At 47.0% G+C, this 9,592-nt stretch overlaps 1 long non-coding RNA gene across 1 annotated transcript in view; it reads right to left on the bottom strand.

Annotated features, from left to right (window-relative positions):
* Nucleotides 1-8,175, bottom strand: part of LOC126981411 (uncharacterized) — a 23,587-nt gene extending 15,412 nt beyond the window's left edge. The window contains exons 1-2 of the long non-coding RNA XR_007733929.1: nucleotides 8,114-8,175; nucleotides 7,265-7,589 (exon numbers count right to left, since the gene is read on the bottom strand). This is a non-coding gene — a long non-coding RNA (uncharacterized LOC126981411). The remainder of the gene's footprint in view (nucleotides 1-7,264; nucleotides 7,590-8,113) is intronic.
* Between the last annotated feature and the right edge of the window lie 1,417 nt (nucleotides 8,176-9,592).

Raw genomic sequence — 9,592 nt, 5'->3', positions numbered from 1 at the left:
AGGAGGAGGAGGAAGAGCGTGGGTGGGTGGAAAAGAAGGAGAGGAGGAGGAAGTGTCGGAAAGAAAGAAAAAAACATTGAAAGAAGGAGAGAATGACAAAAAAAAACGTTGGAGGAAGAAATAGAGGAGAAATAAAAGTAGTAAGAGGAGGGGGAGGAAGAGAAGAAGAGGAAGAGGAAGACAAGTGGAGAAGGAAAGAGAGGAACTGAATGAAGGAGAAGAAAGGAGAGTATTAAAGGAAGAAGAGGATAAACATAGGAGGAATGAGATGAAATGAATGAAGAAGGAGAAGAGAGGAGAAAAGAAAGAGGAAGAGAAACATAGAAGGAAATAGACGAACTGGATGATGAAAAAAAGAAAGGAGAGAAGAAGAGGAAGAAGAGGAAGAGAACCATAAAAGGAAAAAGATGAACTGGATGAAGTAAAAGAAGAAAGGAGAGAAGGAAAGGAAGAAGAGGAAGAGAAGCATAGAAGGAAAAAGACGAACTGGATGATGAAAAAAAGAAAGGAGAGAAGGAAAGGAAGAAGAGAAAGAGAACCATAGAAGGAAAAAGACGAACTGGATGAAGAAGAAGAAGAAGAAGAGAGAGAAGAAGAAGAAGAAGAAGAAGAAGAAGGGAGAGAAGAAGAAGAAGAGGAAGAGAAGCATAGACGGAAAAAGATGAACTGCAAGAAGAATAAGGGAGAGAAGAAGAGGAAGAAGAGAAGAGAAGTGTACAAGAAAGGAGATAAACTAGATGAAAAAGGAGAATAAAGCAGAAGAAAAAGAGAAAGAGATGAAATGGAATAAAAATACGAATAAAGGAAGGAAGAAAAGGAAGAAAGGGAGAAGCGAAGTGTCAGCAATAAATGGTTGACTCTATGTCCGTGTACCCTCTAATGCACCGCCCATGTCGCTCCATCTCTGACACTCCTCACACATTTACACATGCGAAGCCAAATTGACGACTTGCAAGAATTCATCAACTATTCACAACAGCAGCTCGCGTGTTTGTAGAGGGAAGAGCTCATTCCGGGAACCCATAGGAGATATAGGGGCGACTCTACTTGTACCTCTGTTCCTCCTTCTACCCCCGTGGTTATGCCGGCGCCCCCTGGTGGTAACGTGTTGAAGGAGGAGATAGAAAGGAACAGGAATGAAGAGAAGGAAGGAAGGAAGGACAGTAGAGATGGATGGATGGCGAGGATAGAAAGGAAAAGGAATACAGAAATGGAAGGAAAGGACAGTAGAGATGGATGGATGGCGAGGATAGAAAGGAACAGGAATAAAGAGAAGGAAGGAAGGAAGGACAGTAGAGATGGATGGATGGCGAGGATAGAAAGGAAAAGGAATAAAGAAATGGAAGGAAGGAAGGAATGTAGGCTAAGGATAGAGGGATAGATGGAGAGGAAAAGAGAAAGGAATAGGAATAAAGAAGAGAAAGGAAGGAAGAAAGGACTGTAAGCTAAGGATAGATGGATGGAGAGAAGATGAGAAGGAGAAAGGGATAAGGAAGGAAATGGAGGCTGAAGATAAAGAGGAAGAGAAGAGGAGATGATATGAAAAGGAATAGGAGAAAAGAAGAAGGAAGAAAGAACTAAGGAAAGAAATGTAGACTAGGATAAGATAGGAAAAGAAGAGGAGATAAGATGAAAAGAAACAGCACTAAAGAAAAGGGCAGAAGAAAGGAATGAGGAAGGAAGAATAAACAGAAAGGGAAGGAGAGAAGAAGAAAATGAAACAAGAAAAAAAAGGAAATGAAGAAAGGACGAAGGAAATTGGATAGGTAGGAAAGAAAGGAGAGATGGGATGAAAGGGGAGCAAGAGGGAGGAAAGAAAGAACAGCGTGGAGAGAAAAGGAAACAAGAAAACAAAGAGAGAAAGGAATGAGGAAGTGAATGGAGAAGAGAGAGGAAGGGAAGAAGAGAAGAGATGAAAGGAGAGTAACAGGAAGGAAAGAAAAGGGAAAAAAATAGTCAGAATAGGATACAAAAGGCGAATGATAGATAGGAAGGTAGGAAGCGAAAGAGAGGAGACGAGAATAAAGGAGAGGAGAGAAAGTATCGTAGTGAGGAAAGGAAGGAAGAAGCAAAGACGAGATTGAAGGAGGAAGAGAAAAGAAGAAGAGAAGGAAGGAGAAGGAGAAGAGGAAGAAAGGAGAAGAACATGGAAGGGAAGAGTATTGGAAAGACGTAATGGAAAGGAAGAAGAAGGAGGAAAGGAAGGAGGAAGAAAGAAGAGAAGGAGGAAGAAGAAGAGGAGGAGAAAGGAAGAGAAAGGAAGAGAAAGAAGAAGGAGAATAAGAGAAAAGAGAGAGAGAAGAGAGAAGAGAGATAAGGAAAGAGAGAGAGAGAAGAGAGAGATGAGAGAGAGAAAGAGATATGAGAGAGAGAGAGAGAGAGAGAGAGAGAGAGAGAGAGAGAGAGAGAGAGAGAGAGAGAGAGAGAGAGAGAGAGAGAGAGAGAGAGAGAGAGAGAGAGAGATCAAGAGAGAGAAAAAGAAATGAAAAGAGAGAGAGAGAGAGAGAGAGAGAGAGAGAGAGAGAGAGAGAGAGAGAGAGAGAGAGAGAGAGAGAGAGAGAGAGAGAGAGAGAGAGAGAGAGAGAGAGAGAGAGAGAGAGAGAATATAATAGTAACCCGTTAACATCCATCCTTCCTTTACACTTATTTCGATGACTCATGTCCTTCTCTCACCCCTCCCTTCTTTTTTCCCTCCTCTCTCTCACCTCTCTTCTCGCATTCCCCTAACCTGTTCTCCTCCTCCCAATTCTTTCTTTTCCCTTCTTTTCCCTTCTCCTCTCCCCCTCTCTTCCTTTTCTTTCTGTCCATTCCTATGTTCTCCTCTCACTTATGTTCTCTTTTCCTTCCCATTTTTCCCTTTTCATCTTTTTTTGTTCTTTTCTCTCACTTCTGTCGCTTCTCCCTCCTGATTCTTCTTTTTTGCTTCTCTTTCGTTTTCTCTCCATCTCCCTTCTCTCTTCTTCTTCTTCCGTCTTTCCCTCCCATTCTCCTGTTCTTCTTTCTCTCACTTCTTTTCTTCTCCTGTCTCTTTCTCCTCCTGTTTTGTCTTTCTTCCATCTCTCTTTCTTCCTTCCTTTCTCTGCTTCCAAGTTCTCCTGTCTTCTCCTTCTCGCCCTCTTCTCCCCCTCTCATCCATCCTTCCAGTTCATCTTCTTCCGCATTTCCCTCTTCGTTTCTTTTTCGCATCCCTTTCCCTCCTGTTCCCCTTTTCTTTCTCTCTCTTCCTGTTCTCCCTTCTGTTCCTTCCTTCTATTCTTCTTTTTCTTGTGTTTTTTTGTTCTTGTTTCCTTCTAATTTTCTTTCCGCCTACTCTTTCATCTTTTCTACTTGCGATTTTCTTCATATTTTCTTCCCATTCTCCTCCCCTTGCTTTCTTCCTCTATCTTCTTTTTCCTAGCGTTTTTTCTTCATTTTTTCTCCCATTTTCTCTTTGTTCCTTTCTTCCTCCTTCTATCCTCTTTTTCTCGCGGTTTTCTTCGTGTTTTCTTCCCATTCTCTTCCCGTTGCTTTTTTCCTCTATCTTTTTTTTCTAGCGTTTTTTCTTCATTTTTTCCTCCCATTTTCTCTTTGTTCCTTTCTTCCTCCTTCTATCCTCTTTTTCTCGCGGTTTTCTTCGTGTTTTCTTCCCATTCTTTTCCCGTTGCTCTCTTTCTCTATCTTCTTTTTTTCTAGCGTTTTTTCTTCATTTTTCCTCCCATTTTCTCTTTGTTCCTTTCTTCCTCCTTTTATCCTCTTTTTCTCGCGGTTTTCTTCGTGTTTTCTTCCCATTCTCTTCCTTTTTCTTTATCTTTCCGTTGTATTTTCCTCCTCCTTTCCCTGTCCTTTCTTTCCTCGCTTTTGCTCTTCCCGTCTCTCTTCTTTAGCTCCTCTTCTCCTGTGGTTCTCTTCTCTTTCTTATCTTCTTCCCTTCCTTTTCCCGTTCCATCCTCTTTCCGTCGTATTTTCCCTCCTATTCCGTCCTTTTTTCCCGTCCTTTTCCCGTCCTTTCCCTGTTCTCGCTTCTCCCATAAATCATCTTCTTCTCTTGTTTGTCTTCTTTTTACACTCCTCCCGTTTCATTTTCCTCTCATTCCGCCCTTATTCCCTTTCTCTTCTCTCTCATGTTCTCCCCTTCCTCCCTCCTCCCATGGTTCATTCTCTCATCTTCTTGTTTTCTTTTATTCTCCTCTCCTTTTGTCTTCTTTCCCACTGCGTTCTTTCTCCTCTTTTCTCCTTCCTTGTATTCGATCCTCCCGCTTTTCTCTTCATCTTCTTCTCTTTTTGTCTTCTTCCATTCTTCTCTTTTCCTCTTCTTCCATCATCTTCCAGTTTAATATTCCTTCCCTCGCGTCCTTCTTCCCATCCTCTCCTCCTATGAATTCCTTCCTTTCTCTCTCTTACTTTAACTCATTCTGTTTTTCTTCTTGTCTTCTTCCATTCTTCTCTTTTTCCTCTTCTTCCATCATCTTCCAGTTTAATATTCCTTCCCTCGCGTCCTTCTTCCCATCCTCTTCTCCTATCTATTCCTTCCTCTAGCTATCTTACCTTTGCTCTGTTCCTTCTTTCCTTCCTTCCATCCTTCCTCCTTCTATCTTCGTTTTCTTGCGTTCTTTTGTTCTTCGTGTTTTCTTCTAATTTTCCATCCGTCTACTCTTTCCTCTTTTCTACTTGCGATTTTCTTCATCTTTTCTTCACATTCTCTCTTGTTGCTTTCTTCTTCAGTCTATCTTCTTTCTTCTAACGGTTTTTCTTCGTTTATTTTTTCCCATTTTCCTCCCATTGCTTCCTTTCTTAGTCTATCTTCCTTTTTTCCTCCATCTTCTCTTCTTCTCTTCTTCCATCCTCTTCCCGTTTCAATTTCCTCCCTTCCTCCCCTCCCATGTATTCCTTTCCTCCACTTTCTTCCCTTCTTCTCTTCTTCCATCCTCTTCCCGTTTCAATTTCCTCCCTTCCTCTCCTCCCATGTATTCCTTTCCTCCACTTTCTTCTCTTGTTCCATCCTCTTCCCGTTTCATTTTCCTCCCTTCCTCTCTTCCTATGTATCCCTCCTCCCGCTCTCTTATTTTCTCGTCTTCTTCCACTCTCTTCTCTTCTTCTCTCCTTCCATCCTCTTCCCGTTTCAGTATCCTCTCTTCCTCTCCTATGTATCCCTTCCTCCCGCTGTCTTATTTTCTCGTCTTCTTCCACTCTCTTCTCTTCTTCTCCACTTCCATCCTCTTCCCGTTTCATTTTCTTCATGGCGCGTCCTTTTTCCCGCCCTCTCCGCCCTCGTGTTCGCTCCTGCCGCCTTGCTCCCGCTAATAAAACACAACATACGGCGGCATCGTGACCTGAGGCGGGGGCGACCTACGAGTCTCCTAAATCACAGGAAGCGACGAAACAGATACGCCTCCCCGCCCTGCCCTGCCCTCCTTCCCTCCTGTATTGGCGTGGGTGAAACGGATACACAGTGCTGCCCTTCCCTCCTTCCCTCTCATATTGGCGTGGCTGGAACAGATTCACCTTGCTGCCGCTCATTCCCTCACGGTTGTATCAGTTCGCCTAAAATAGATACACCCTGCGGTCCTTCCCTCTTCCCTCCCTCCCTTACAGTTGCATGGGTCCGCTGGTAAGGTGAAGAGAAGCTCCGAAGTAATGGCTGTGATGGTAGAGAAGACTAACATACGGCTCCGTCCCCTCCCTTCCCTCAGAGCTGTATTGGTGAGCCTAGCAACGCGAAGAGAGGCACCGAAGTAATGGGTGTGATGGTAGATAAAGTTAACAGACGGCTCCCTCCCCTTCCTTCCCTCAGAGCTGTACTGGTGAGCCTAGCAACGCGAAGAGAGGCACCGAAGTAGTGAATGTGATGGTAGAGAAGTTGAACGGTAGAGAAGTTGAACGGTAGAGAAGTTGAACGGTAGAGAAGTTGAACGATCCGCTAATAAGAGTTCGGAAGAGACATATCACACCTGTATTTGTTCTTCTGTTGACGTGGAGATGATGAGTAATGACTGAATGACGAGATGAATAATTGAACGGTTACTTAATTACCTCCAGCAGGAATTAATTACACCTGTATTTGTTCGTCTGTTGAGGTGGAGACGCCTAGTAATGGATGAGTGATGAATGACAACCTCTCCTCCCGAAATTGACCTCTTTTTGGCCACTCCTTTGACCTCTATTCAGGAGCAGTAAGTAGCGGGCTTTTTTTCAATATTTTCTTTACGCCCTAGAACTGTCTCCTTAGCTGTAAAAAAAAAAAAAAAAAAAACAGTCGGATGGTTAATTGATCTCAGGCACGGCTCCCACCTTTACTTGCTCATGTTATGTTGGGAGAAGGAGAGGTGAACAGGTGAACGAGTCTGCAATGCCGTTTCCCAGGTACATCTTACACTTTCATTTGTTCTCCTGTTCATGTAAAAAGGTTTCTTCAATATAATAAACGTTGTATTGGGAGAGGATAAAATAAACGGACCCGTAATTGCCGCTCTTCAGGTGTCACACATCTTTATTCGTTCACCTGTTCTCGTGGAGCGACACTTACCAAAGACAGTAATGGGAGAGGGAAAGGTAAACGGATCGCTAGTTAATTTTCCAGGTACAACTTACACTTTTATTTGTTCGTCCGTCCACGTAAAGAGACGCTTGGCGAAGGTCTTACTGAGAGAGGAAATGAACAGGTAAACGGGGCAATGATTTTTTTTTAACGGAAGGAAGACAGACCGAGGGCAAAACGGCAAAACAACGCCCGTAACTTGCTGCTACTTATTAAAAAAAAAAAAAAGATGCCAAAAGACCTTACTCGGATCTATTTCCAGACATGTCTTGCTACCCCCCTCTGAAAGGAGTCTAAGAACTACAGAAGGAAAGCCGGGAAGGTGCAGAACGTCCTTATTCATATCTGTTTCCAGGAAGTCGTGGGAATAAAGAACTACAGAGAGAGGAAGACCAGGAAGATGCCAAACGACCTTACTCGGATCAATTTCCAGAGGCGTCTTGCTGATCCCCTCTGGAAGGCGTTCAAGTCATGAGAAAGAACTACAGAAGGAGGACCAGGAAGGTACCAAACGACCTTACTCAGATCTATTTCCAGAGATGTTTTCTAATCCCCTCTGGAAGGCGTTCAAGTCGTAGGAAAGAAAAAACACTACAGAAAAAGGAAGGCCAGAAAACGTGCCAAACAGCCTTACTCATATATTTCCAGAGCTGTCCTGCCACTCCTCTCTGAGAGGCGTTCAAGTCGTAGGAATGAGGAGAGTCTATAGAGGAAGGCCATTTTTGAGCTACAACTCTGGGCACAACTCACCTCTTGAGGGCGGGCGGGGATCCTGGCGACGCTGCAGTGACTCGGGCCGCGGGTCGTCGCCTTCACATGGGGAGTCAAAGACCGCCTCCTGCCCTGCCACGCGCCGCAGCGGCTACACGCGGCGCGCCATGGCCTGCACGGCAGCTGCCCGGCGCGGCTGTGGCACGGGGGCACTGGGCGGCTCGTCGGGCTGGGGCACTGCTAGGGACTGTTCGGGACTAGTAGCGGAGGGGGCACAGGGCGGGGCGGGGCAAGGCGCGGCGAGGCGGGTCCTGAGATTGTCGACACACTTAAAATTGATCAGAGTTCCGCCGTTGAGTATCACCTGTGAAAGCCGGGGCCGTGAGAGAGTGAGTGAGTGTGTGTGTGTGTGTGTGTGTGTGTGTGTGTGTGTGTGTGTGTGTGTGTGTGTGTGTGTTTATGTATGTGTGGGTACGTGTGCGTGTTTGTGTGCATTTCCCGGCGTGTGCGTGTTTGTGTGCATGCATCTGAGATTAATGGATCTCCTTCTCCGGAGAAACTCTTTAGCAAAATGCTTTTCTGCCCGTCCAGTCAGTTGCAGAGTCTCTTAACAGTTTACTATCACCGTTTCTTTTAGCAACAATCAGCTGCATATTCTCAAAATAGTTACAAACATATTAACTTCCTCCCAATGTTCATGAATGTTACGTATGTGCACGTAATACACATTATATTTTAACCACGAGGAACGTAAACGCTGAGGAAAATTATCTGACGTCCGAATATCATGCCACGAAGCGGTCTGCCGGAGCCACCGGGTCAATGAGCCACCGATTGTCACGCAGCGGAGCCATTCCAGCCCGGCGCTCGGGCGGCGGCAACACCCACCTCTGCACCCGCCAACGGCCGCGGCCACACTGACTGACTTTGCCGGAGCTGCAGCACGGCCACGGCGGCGAGTGAGGAGCCCGCGGGGACATGAGGCGGGTGTGCCGGGGCCGCGGGGCACTGGTCAGGCAGACACACACACACACACACACACACACACACACACACACACACACACACACACACACACACACACGTACACATGGACACACACACACACACACACACACACACACACACACACACACACACACACACACACACACACACACACACACACACACACACACACACACACACACACACACACACACACACACACACACACACACGTACACATGGACACACACGGACAGACACGTGCATATAATCACAATCACATACTCGCGTGGGTCGGCGCGAAGTGGATGGAGAGGAGTGAAGGGTGGAGGGTGACGGAAGGGAGGGGGGGGCAAGGTAAGGTGAGTATCCTTGAAGACAATGGAGACAATAGGAGTAAGATCGAGTAAGGGCCGAGGAGGAGATCCGAGGGCCAGGCGGTGATGGAGGAGCAGGTAAAGGCCAGTCTGCTTCCTCGTCGCCCTTACTAGGTGCTCAAGGGACGTGGTGAGGGAGGGGGAAAGGGGGTGGGGCGAGGCAGGGGGATACAGAGACGGAAAGGTGAAGGTGACTGTTCTGTGCATAGCGAGTGTCGAACAGACGGAGAAAGGTGCCTCGAGGTTAGATTATTCACCAGAATCGACTTGGCTAACCTTTCCCCCAAGGCGCCCAAGATAACCCAAAGCAACGTGTCGGAAAAGTGTGTCGGCGCAGCGAGTGGCGAGAAAGGGGCGCGAGGGCCGCTCAGCCTAAGTGCCGCCTCGCTGGCCCTCTGTCGCCTCCCGGACCACAAATGTTGCAGACGGAGGGGTAGTCTTTCCGGAACATTTAACACAAAACTCCAAAACCGCGCCGACCTGAGGCTCGTCCCAGCTCTGAGACACGACGCCCGCGACTCGTGGCTCATGTCGCATGCGAAGCTGAGGAGGCACGGTGGTCAAGGCGTAGGAGTCAGGGACCAGGGAGCCTCACACAGCCTCCTCCCCTCAGCGCGGCGAGGGGTCACGCGTCAGCCGTGGCCTTGACCCAGTTCACTCGACTGATCCAATCAGAGGCCAAGACACTTCCCCGACGCCCCTCCTCTCCGCCCCGTCCACATCCCTCCTCGCTCCGCTGTCACGACTCGCTCCAAATAATTCCTCCAAGACGCATAAACTCCCAGCTGACAGCCGCCGCAGGACGTCCTTCCCCTGCGGCGGCGTCTGGGGCGGGGCGGGTGGGCGTGTTGTTTCCTCGCTGCGCGACGGGAAGGGGAGGTTAAGCGGGGAATATATACACAGGAGGCAGACCGAATTATACTAAACAAACACAAGTTATTCCCGAGAAGTCTGCCGTACCGGTAAAGAATAACAGAGCGGGAAAGATCCGTCCTGCCCTGCC

The sequence above is a fragment of the Eriocheir sinensis genome, chromosome 48 (assembly GCF_024679095.1).
Source record: "Eriocheir sinensis breed Jianghai 21 chromosome 48, ASM2467909v1, whole genome shotgun sequence".
In the NCBI taxonomy this organism is placed as follows: Eukaryota; Metazoa; Arthropoda; class Malacostraca; order Decapoda; family Varunidae; genus Eriocheir; species Eriocheir sinensis.
The sequence above is the reverse complement of the archived record's forward strand: the minus strand, read 5'-3'. Positions and strand labels throughout refer to the sequence as shown.